The 11,959-nt window shown below is 37.5% G+C and overlaps 1 protein-coding gene across 1 annotated transcript in view; it reads left to right on the top strand.

The window, feature by feature from the left end:
* The window catches only part of CRIM1 (cysteine rich transmembrane BMP regulator 1), a 196,084-nt gene that overhangs the window by 53,408 nt on the left and 130,717 nt on the right, over positions 1 to 11,959 (top strand). The gene's annotated exons all lie outside the window — the stretch shown is intronic.

Genomic DNA, 11,959 nt, shown 5'->3' with positions numbered 1-11,959 from the left:
GCCTTTCTGCAGCTACTGGTACCTTTCTGCAGCTCTTGGTTAAAACGTTAACTGCTTTCTTCTCCTTGCACTGAGAAAGAAGCATCTGTTCTCATGTGCCTTTCAGTCTCTGTGGTTCCTTCCTTCATCGGTAATCTTGGTCACAAAGCTAAAAGACCACTGACTGTTACAGATCATGGCTTGAATGTGTTCTTGTGCTTGCTCTGTTTCTTCTTCTTGGTTGATCTGGCTCCGACGAAGTCCTGCTTTCTTAGTAGAAATTGGTGGAGAGGTGCAGAACTGCTCCTTAAGAATGGGAGAGGGAAGAACAAACAAAACCTCATAGGGTTTTGGTTTTGTTTGTTTGTTTTTTTAAGATCTTTTACAGTACTTCATAGGGCTCCTGTAACCTGTATGTTTTTGGAGGGGCTTAGCTAACCTATTATTTTCTTTTAGTTCTACCCCTTTTTTAAGACCAGTTTCTTATCTTTTGTCTGAAGGGGTTCAACGCGGTACTTACTCATTGATCATGAAGCTTTTCTTGTTGCTGGGAAGTGGTGCTTGATTAAACAAGTTAGACAAGCTTTTTCAAATAAACAAGTTTTCTCTTCCCTAGAATGGTGGGATTGAAAGTCACCTTCACACTGAGTGTTACTTGGTTAGCTAGTAGTTCCATTTAGGATTTACGTAATGCTGTCTTTAAAATAAACCACTACAGTTCAAAAGCTGTATGGTAGCTGTTAGTACTAAATGAACATCTGAGAGGTTCATGTACTCATGATTTAGCAACAATAATCTGTTAAAGCCTTTAGTAAGTGTGTCCTTGAGTTTGTGGACCAGTACTTGACGGTAGTTTGTGGAGACTGCAAAGATGCCTAAATGAGAGTCTGAAGAAGGTCATGGTAAAAGGACCGTTGCTATTCCTTAGCATCTTCCACCATTATTTAAAATATAACACCTCACATCCACAAAAAAGTGTGTGAGCAAGCAAAGTAGAACAAGAGAAGACTTCTGAAGTAAATGTCCTTTGAGGTGGAGAAGGCTTCCAGGGTTTCTGCATAAGTTATAAGTATTTTATTTTATTTTATACAAAGTTCTAGTATTTCAGTATTTTTAAGAGTAGTTTATTTATTAGAATCTCTGTTCTTTTGCTTAATCAAATAGTACTCAATTTTTTGAGTACTCAGTATTTGATTTGAGTACTATTTGATGCTATTCCGTGTTATACACAAGGCTGTGGTCAGTTAAACTAGATTTAGTGAATCCTTTCTCAGGGCAACATAAGTAAAGTTATGTTAAATTCAGATTTTGTAAACAATGCTTTTTTTTTTTTAAAGAGATTAACCTTTTTCATGTTAATTTGGAGCTTTTCTCATCTCAAGTTGTAATTGATGTGAAAACTCTGAAGAAATTTTGTCCTCAATTTCTTGAGGCTTTTTATGGCTGACGTTTCTTGATCTCTAGCTCTACATTGACCTTGACTGTACATTACTACTTGTTACCGTTTATTTTTGCTCTGTACTTAATTTTGATATGAAAAATCCTTCCAGAAAAAGAGTATTGTCTAATATGTACTGTTTGGACTGTTGTCCCATCTAGTGTTAAGTAATGTATTGCTGTCATTGTATTAATACGTTAGAAAATACAGTAGGTTAAAAAAAAAAAATCAGTTACTGATACCATCTAGGGTGGTAAATCATAACAGATACTATTTGGAGATGCTTGTGTCTTGGTTTTTTAATAATTTCTGCAGAGAGCAGTAGCACTGTCGTATGAGTATAACAATGAGTGGTAGTGTTGTTATAGTTATATTCTAAGTGAATGATGTTACATTTTTATGCGTCTTGTTCAAACTAGTCTCTTAATACAAGTAGGAAACTAAATGGTATCTGTACTCAAATTATATTTTGTCATCCTTTTCATCAGTCTTTTGGTTGATACAGGGTTTACGACTTGCACCTCTCTGTACTTGATCTGTTACTAGAGCAGAGACGTTCATTAATTTGACAATAGTAGATATAAGCTGGAAGTAGACAGAATTTAGATCTAGTATCTAAGGGCGTTTTGTTGATGACCTTTCTAATTCCTGTATGATATCCATCAAATAAGTGAGAGAAATCCCTGGTACTCAGGTATACCTTACTACCGATTCTGGGTAACTGGATGGTATATTAGATAGACACAAGATTTGAGGGGGGAAAGATGCCCTTATCTGTTATAACAGATATAATCAGTGCACAAATACCACATCCACATAGTCAATGTAGTTATTTGGTGTCCATGAAAGGAATCCCTTTCCATGTTAAGAAATGTCTGATGTGAAGATTTTTGGAATTTCATTGCACAACTACGTCCCTTCACTCTGTGTGGAATGATCTTTGCAGTATGAAGCTAAAAATTTCACATTTCTCACAAACATATCTTGAAAGTGTTTCTCACTATCAGACTGAAGACTGAAAATGGTATGAAAATTATCTTTGATGCAGATATTTTCAAGCCCATTGTAAAAAGTATGATCGGATAGAGAAATGAGTAGGTGTAGTGCTTGCAGTCGTCTGCAGTGCTCAACTCTCGGTGAGTGACAGGAGCCATTTCTGTTGCAGGGAAACTGGTAGTGGGCAGGTAGCCAGAACTGCTTTGGCTTGCTGAGACACCACTGAGGACCAGGATGCTGACCGAGTCCAGCTTGGGATTGTTTTGGGATGTAAGCGAGCGAGCAGCCCTGCCAGGTTTCCCTCTGCTCCGTGCGGTGCCATTGTGCTGCCTGCCTCTCGGTGAGTGACAGGAGCCATTTCTGTTGCAGGGAAACTGGTAGTGGGCAGGTAGCCAGAACTGCTTTGGCTTGCTGAGACACCACTGAGGACCAGGATGCTGACCGAGTCCAGCTTGGGATTGTTTTGGGATGTAAGCGAGCGAGCAGCCCTGCCAGGTTTCCCTCTGCTCCGTGCGGTGCCATTGTGCTGCCTGCCTGCAGCCGTTGCCGGCGGGCTGAATCTTTTCCTTGGACTGCCCTTTTGGCGAGATACGTATACTCTTTCCCTGGCACTGCCTTTAGGCAGAGATCCGTACTGTGGCGTTAACTCTCTTCTGTTTACTCTGCCTAGCATTAAGGGAGAATTTTGGTGTTGACTGCACCAGTGAACAAAAGCCATTTATACAGTATGATATTCCTTCTCAACTTTATTACCTCTTCCACGCCTTTAAAATTCCCCCAAACTAGGTTATTGCACATCTGATGGTAAATTTTGTTGGTAGCACAAGAGCTTGTTTTGTGGTTGATTCTACCTTCAGGCCGGGTTGTATCAGTCTCTTCAGTTGCTCAGTAAAACAGCGTCCTGGACTGTTTGATATTCTAGTAAGCTCTGCATATTTTATAACAACATCATCATAAAAAATAGCAGCAGAACTTGATTTGGATAATTTTTCCTCCTGTATGTGCTTTTATGGACAACGTGGAGGAGTTCATCATTTGTTTTGTCCCGGCAATAACATTTAATGGAGAAAGCATATGCTTGGAGCAGGTATGCTGGAAGAAGCTGAAGGTTGCTCCGAGGGTCGAATAGGCCACGACCCACTTGCAGTTTCATTTTGCTGTGCTCTGGACTGACTGTGCCCACCCTGTTCCTCAACGCCACACGCTGTGGCAGGTTTGTCAACACATTAGCTGTTTTTCTTCATCCTCCATGATGATAATGATGATGTCTGGTGCTTCTGCAAATGTAGCCACCTTCTTAAAAAGAAAAGGCTTTTTGGCTGCATCTTCTCTTTCTTAATTTCATGCAGCTTCTGTGATGCCGTTGGTCCTGTGGGGAGATCAGGCTCGGTTCATAAGGGGAGCACTTGTGGTGAATGCAAATGATTCTTGCTATGTGACATTGCCTGTTTGAAGATCTCGATTATTCTGTCTGCTGTGTGTTGCAGTTGTGCTGTTCCTCATGATGTAGCAAACATAATTAACCCTTCCCAAATTTGTTGTATGTCTGAGTAACTCTTGTCTTCAGACAAAACGAGTATTTCTTGTTCATTTACTTGTAGCTTGCTTCAGTGATGCCTCCTGAGAGACTCTCCCCATGGGAGGTGTTTTTGACTACCTCTTCAGGTACAATGCAAAAGCAAACACTTTTGAATGCAGCAGAGCTTTTCAGATTGATCTGGATGTGTGTTTCTTTCTCATCCACATTTGTGGTGATGCAGAGAATCAGAGTATGATTGAAGAGATTTGAATACTCTAGGAATATATATTTCAACGTGACAGTAGCTTGGTTTTTCTGAAGATACAGGTCTGGTAGCTCGCTCTTTTCCAGTGACACTTTATGCTTCTGATTTACAGTCAACAATACAGTAAACAGGACAAAAATCCACCAACACATTTTATAACTGTTATTAGTAGTAGCAGATGTATGAATAATATTGTAGCAAATTCAATGATCATTTCAGTGACTGGGTTTTCCAGGATGATAAAATGTTGTGGGTTTTTTTGTTTGTTTGAAATAAATAAATATATATGTATATTAAAAAAACCCTATACATATAGACCCGTCTGACTAAAATTTCGTCATATGATGTAGCACTGGTTCATAACCCTGATATCAGCTGCTTCACTGAAAGCCTTTGTATTTTATAATGTGAACTTCAGGGACATAAGAGGCTTCTGACGTAGAATACGGGATTTCTGTGTGTGTTTGAGGGGGGAGAGAGGGGTCTTTTTAGGATAAGCAGTATAGTTTATTGTTTTAGGCTTTTAGTTTATTTGTGTGGAAATCTTCTTTCCATTTGAATTCTTAAAGAAAACTGCTAAGTAGTTCATGGCTTCTGTATCATTTCAAAGAACAACTCTGTGTATCATCTCAAATGGTATGCATAGTTCAGCATGGTCAGAAATACATGGAGAAAAACACTATGCTTTGTGATGAGGAAAAATGCACTGATGATAATGGAAGAGAGGTGGGTTTTTTTTCCCCCAAAGTTTATCTAACAGTCTTAAAATAGTAATATAGCACTTACTTTTTTCCCTTTAATAAATTATATTTAACTTTCTTTATTGTAAAGTAATATTAAGGCAGACTTCTTTATGTGTAATGAAGCTGCTATATAGTGACTGTGAAGGGACTGTATATCCAGGACTAAATAAACTTATGTTGTAGACGTTTCCAATTGTCTGAACCTTATGTTTGTATAAACAGCTTGACCGTTTTATTCATTAACATTTGTCTCAAAACAAGATTTAATAATTTCTTTACTTTCTCCCCACTTTGAAATGTAGAGTAGGGTATTAAGCATTGTGTGTCTTAATATTTGTTTACAGCTTGAATTAGTAAAATATTTTTCCAGGTGACTATTATGAGCATGTTCACGTCTACTTAGATTTCCTTTGCTCTTTAATTTTGAAGAGGTGTTACGGGCTATATATATGAATATTAAGTAATTTTAAAGCTTTGTTTTTTATCATTAATGAGAAAATTATTGGCAAAAAAAATTGAACAGTAAACAAATTACAGCACATAGAAAATAATTTTAGGGCAAAATGAAAATCTGAAGTCAAATTTTAAAAAATCATATTTAAACTGAATAAGCTTTTAAAAATACTTTTTTTTTTTTGTTTGTTTCTGCCGCACTACTTTGATATGCTATTCCTGAAGAAGGAGGGGGGGAGGAATACTATCTTGTTTGAAATTCTTGTTCTGAAAATTTCAATTTCATTTGATACTAAGATGGTAACTTCTGGTATGAGCTTGGAAACCTAGTTCAAGTATGCTGATTCGGTTGTTCTTTTATATATATATATATATATATGGGAACTCTAGCTGGACTGTATCTAAATGATGTTTACAGCTTCTGTTACTGGAAACAGCAGAGCTAGAAATAGTGTACACATCCTGTAACATCCTGCCAATTATTTGGGGTCCATGTAGTCATTCTGCTGTTTGCTTGTTTAGTATTCCAGAAGGTATTTCCATACCCTTTCCTTCTCTAATAAAAACTCAGTTTTTACTATCTGATATTTGGACAGAGCCTTGTTAGTCATCATTCTTGTCTATTGTGGTTTTCTTTTTTCAAATAAATTGCTATGCTTTGTAGTTCACTGGATTATGCAGTTTGCTTCTGCATTCATAAGTGTGTGTAGTTGCTTCAATTATATCATGCCTGGTACAGTAACTAAACCCATATTTTAATGGGGAGGATGCATTTAGTCTTCAAGCAGTCTCTTTCCTTTTCATTGCTATAAATTTGTTTTCGTGAAATCTGATGCAATTATGCTGAAAGCCTGCCTTTTTTTTTTTTTTTAAGTTGTACTTCTTAGCATCTCATATTTATGAGCACTGCCTCCCTATTTATTTTCTTCTTACTACATATTTTCTTGAGTCAGCAATGATGAATCTTCAACTCTGGCAGGTTTGGGCTGGAACCAACAAGAAGAAACTTAAAAAAAAAAAAAATAAAATAAAAAAAAAAAAAATTACAGCAGACAGCAAAGGACACAATTTTTATCTTAGTGTTTGGTGCAAGCTAGGAGTGTAAATTTACAGTGTATGACTTGTTAGGGTGTGACTGCCTGTATGTACTCTTCTGTCATACAGTCACTGTAGGCTAGACATTTGAGTGGTAAACTCCTTACAATTAACTTGCTTTTACTTTTTCTTAAGAGCACAGTGTTTATTCCACCACTGGTGGAATACCTCAGGTCCAGTAAGTAGTCTTAACACCTTAGTTTTGTTTTTAATTGTTGTGGCTTTGTTTCTGTCAATAAAGAGTTCATCAGGATTTCATCTCTTGTCAGTTTCTGCTGTTGTGTGAAAATGTCTTTGTACGAAACCTGAGTTAACTTTCACAGACATCTTGCTGATGTTTTGATGAAGCAAGAAAACATTTCCTTTTAATAATTCACATTCTCAAATGGCAAAGTTTAGACTTGCCATTCTCATATTTGTTACTTAAAATACGGTTTAGCCTATTAACAGCATGGTCTTCTACTTTCTAATCTTTTCTACTGTTTTTTCCCCACATTGTTGGGTAGGTGTGAGAAATCTATTTTCACTGAAAAGTGTGTGGGGCTTGTTTGTTTGAAGCTGAATGTGAAGCTTAGAAGCCAAAAAAGCACGCCCAAAACCTTGCTGCTTCCCACAAAAGTTACACGGGAAGCAGTTTCATCCTCTGTCATCCTGCATCACACTCTCCCTGTTGTATTCTTCTGCTCTTAATATTCATAATCCAAATGTCTTTGATTTAGTAACTAATAGATGCAATGACATTTTCCTTGCTGTGTTCACTGAGAATAGATCTGCCAGTTTTTACTATTCCAACTGTACCGCTTAAAGCACAGCATTTCAGGTGTATCAAACTACTCTTTCTAATAATTTGTCAAGGCTAAAGCCTTCTCTCTCTTAAATATACAGATGAAATTAAGTGCGTTACTGTCAATGTTCATTTGTTGGCAGCATCTGTTTCTCAATTTCTAAAGCACCTGTGCTTGGCTCCAAAAGAATATTTATAGGAACTGGAATTGGCAAGTCTTACTTCTTTCCAGGTTCTTCCATTGAACTACAATAGATTTGTGGAAAGTGGCTTCTGTCATTGTCTGTGGTTGAAACTGGTTTTTTTAGTCTGTTTAAATTTTATAAGTATTAATTGACAAAGGGATGGAAACTTGGTTTTACAGTGAAGTGAAGCTTCTAATCCCTGAGCGACATAATGGAGAGGGAGGGGTAGTATTTAATTTTTAATGCCTAATGAAGCAGCCTCAACTGGAAAAATTATATTCCTGTGAAATTCTGTGATGAGTACACTCTTAAAAATATGGGTTTAGATTCATATGCAGAAAGAAGATTTGAACCTGAGTTTCTTCCACATTTAAGGTGGTGAGTGTGTGCTTACTGTAGATTCCTAAGGAAGAAAGGAAATGGTCTTTTATCATGAGAGAGTGCTGGCGTGTTGTAGATGCTGATCTCCAGGATAGTGTTTAGAGCCCAAGTCCTTCAGGAAGGTCCCCTTGTGATAATCACCACATGCTATTCCTTTTCCTCATCCAGGTGTTTATGAACCCCCTCTGGGGCTTATGCAAAACCTAAAGAAACTTCGGGAGAGGCATATACAGGGTTTTGACTTACGCTAGGTATCAGGCTGCCTAAATTCATTGTACCGTGGCATGTAGTACAGGTGATCTTTCAGAATATAATTTGAGAAGAGTTTTTCTTAATTGTGTTTCTCTTTGAGGAGAATAAATGTACAGTTGCAGACCTGCCCGGTTTTCTCGTGAAGCTTGTTGCAGAACCAATATGACAATTATAAAGTACTTACTAAAAAGCATAACATATTCTAATATAATTGTCTCAGAGTGGTCCAGTTGTGTAAGCACTATGGATAGCTTTGCTAGCATGATACTGATGAAGTCAAGAGAACCAGAAACAACTAAAGTTGCCTAAATTTTGGTGGATTAGGCCATTAAGGCACTGCTGCGGTTGGTTTTTGGTACAGCCATACTGTGTGAAACAAATATGCAAGTACATTGGGTATTTAGTTCTCTTTATGTTAGTGACTAGGTCAGGACCCTGTTTTATATCGTTTCGGGTGCAAATTTGGTATATTGAGCCCTCTCAGTTATGTTACTGTCTCTGAAAGTTATTTAGACCATTATTGGGTTCTGGCTGTCTTTCTGGTTTTTGATTGTGCGTGTCGAGTGTCCTTTCAAGCTAATGATAAGTTCTAGTTTTTGTGCTTCTGCATGCATACCTTTAAACGTAGGCAAATGTATCACTTAAAAATCTTCTTAAGAGGGCTGACGAGGTGTGTTTCTTTCTACTGTTTCTTTCTTTCTATGTGCATTGTATGGTACAGGACAAAAAGGCTGTTAAAACTGCTGTGCTATTTGCTGTGTTCTTCTCTTGCGTTCTTGGTGGCGTTTCTTATGTGAGGACGAGGTAGGTAGGGAGCGAGTTATGACTAGTGTTGAGATAATTTAGCAATTTAAATATTTTTGTCTTTAGTTGTGTAGCTCTTCGCTGAACTTTAAATGTGTAAGTTGAAGTGCTCTTTGCTACCTCTGCTTCTGGATGACTTAAAACTGAAGTGAGAACAACGAAGTGCAATCCCAAAGCAAATAACCACTACAGGTTTTGTTATCTTTGAGGTTTTTTTATTAAGTACATTGTAGTGTTCATGATTTAAAAAACAAAAACAAAAACAAAAAAACAAAACAAACAAAAAAAACCCAAACAACAAAACAAACCCCACCTCTGCCCCCAAACTTCCTGCAGTGTTTTCACAGGAAAGCTCTGCCATGGGCATGCAGTACATCAGATTTAACTTGGGTGATTTTTGTACTTGGAGATAACTGGTAGGGAATCTGTATTCTTTATACTCTTTCCTTTATCGGCTGCCCCTTTTGTTTTTGATATATTATCTGTCAAAAGAGACATTGCTTGTAGTTGACCAGGATATAAACCATTCAAAAAATGCTTGCAAAGATTCGGTAGAGATTTAAGAAAAAACTTTCCCATTTTAGTTCCATTTTAGTTCTCTGAGGATTCAATGTGCTTTGGACATGAGAAGGCTAAGGAGGATTTCATGCAGCCTCGTAGCTCTGCGTTGTTGTCAGGTATAAGGATTGAAAGCAAGGACAGATCTTTGTGCTCTTACTGCTCCACTCACACTTGGACAGTGTGCGGAAGGAGGTTGTTTGAACTGAATGGAATAGGAATGGGATCTGAAGAAGGGGAAGGAAGAGTATGGAAGAGGGAAAAAGACTAGGACCGTAAACATGAGGTGACTGGAGATGAGGGAACAGTGACAGGAATTCAGAAAGGAAGACCTGGAACAGGTGGGGGGGTGATAAGGGACTGGTGTTTGAAGAGGAGATGGGGAGAGGAAGATCCGCGAAGGTGTGGGTCTTTGCACCTTCCATCTCTGCAATCAAAGCTTGGAATAATTGACAACAATCCAAGCTTGGAATAATTGACAAATTTCATGTATTTGTTAACAAATATCAAGTAAGTTGGGTCTTGACTCACTGTAATGTTGGTCCAGATAGAAATTCATAACTTGCTCTATCTTGCAAGGTATTATTGTTAGAAATTATTTACAAACATTGTAAATCTGTGGTGTATCTAATAAATATCCTTCCTGTTGATGAATTAATACAATTCCAAATTATGCCATTTTATTTTCTATTCTAAAAATAAATACAACTTTCTAAAAAGAAATGTCATCTCAAATAATCTCAAAAATCCTTGAATTCATGGGGTACAAGTAAAGTTACATTTGGAGGGACTGATAAATATATATTTGTATACATATATGTTTTTAAAAGTCTTCCTACTTCGGTCATGGAGTAAAAAGTTTCTGCATTGAATTATTTACTAGGCAACAGTAGTGGGGCTTGGAAATGCATACACTGATGTCCACATTGTGATGTGGATAGAGTTGGTCTGAGAATGTTAGGGAAAACATTCCTCTAATAGGCAAATACGGTATTTAACTAAATTCTAATCCTCTTTGAATATCTCAGAATAATCAGAGAGAGTTAATCTCTTAAAAATGTGTACTTCAGGGTGGGTAAAGTTGTACCCCGTGTATGCATGCAGCAGAATACTACCTTGCAAGCTGAGTTCTGGTATTAACTTGTGCTGTTTTGGGATGGGATAGAGTTAATTTTCTCCATAGTAGCTTGTATGGTGATACGTTTTGGATTTGTGATGAAAACAGTGTAGATAACATACTGGTATTGTAGTAACTGCTGAACAGTGTTTACGCTGAGTCAGGGCCTTTTCTGCTTCTCACACTGCTCTGCCAGCGAGTCGTCTGGGGGTGCACAAGGAGTTGGGAGGGGACACAACTGGGACAGCTGACCCCAAGTGACCAAAGGGATACCCCATACCATACGACATTGTGCTCAGCAACAAAAACTGGGGCGGGGAAGGTTTGCCAGCACTGCTGTTGCTCTGGAACTGGCTGGGGATTGATCGGTCGGCCAGCGGTGAGCAATTGGCGTGTTTTGCATCACTTGTTTTTCTTTGTTTTGTTTTTCTTTGGGGAGTTTTGCTTTTTCGTTTTCTCCTCCTTTTTTCCGTATTAAACTGTCTTTATCTCAACCCATAACTCTTACCCTTCCAATTGTCTCCCCATCCCACTGGTGGGCGAGCAGTGAGCAAGCGGCTGTGTGGTACTTAAACTGCCTACTGGGGTTAAACCATGACATAACTCCAGTTCATTTATGAAGGTTCATGAAAATGAAGTCCTAAAAAGTTTGGCTGATTGCCTGCTGAACATTTCAAGTTAAGGTGAAGTAGTAATCTAGATTCTCACATGCTTTCAAGATCTGCCAGTGGCTTTTTGCGTTTTTTCCTCTATACGTGCTTTAAGACTTTGCTTGCTTATTTTAAGACTTCATCGTATTCATGTAAGGTTTGACATTTTGCTTCTGTATTTCACTTTGACTTCTTGCTCTGGAATCTAAAATATTACAGAAATCCTTTTGTTTGATACTACTGCTCATGAAATTGAATCACTTTAGTAAAGTTGAGAGTGCAGTGAGCCTGCTACAGTTGAAATCTATCCGCTTCACAAAGATATGCTGTAAGATGATGTTTAGGTATTGCTGAAAATGCAAAGTGTTTATTTTTAATATACAAGATTCTAGTGTCCTGTCAATATGTCCTCAGTAAACTTTCTTTTGAAGTCCAAGCAGTATTTATTTTCTGTTTAAAATATATTGCAAGTAATTCTAATTTTAAAAGGAGAGGAGAAAAGGTTCCAGTTTTCTTAGTCTTCAGGGGGAAAACGTGTGGGGCATTACACATTTGGTCTTGCTCAGTATGCAGATCTGAATTTTATATGTATATATATTAATATACCAGTTATTTTTATATTCTATTAAATATTCTAAATAATGTATTAATATATGTATTATATATCTAAAGAAAAACAATAATTGAAATCTCTAAAAGAAACAGCTTTGATATATTGCAGATTTACCAAAATTATTTTC

This window comes from Aptenodytes forsteri, unplaced genomic scaffold, assembly GCF_000699145.1.
Source record: "Aptenodytes forsteri isolate BGI_AS27 unplaced genomic scaffold, ASM69914v1 Scaffold309, whole genome shotgun sequence".
NCBI lineage: Eukaryota > Metazoa > Chordata > Aves > Sphenisciformes > Spheniscidae > Aptenodytes > Aptenodytes forsteri.
This window is presented reverse-complemented; position numbering and strand designations above follow the sequence as displayed.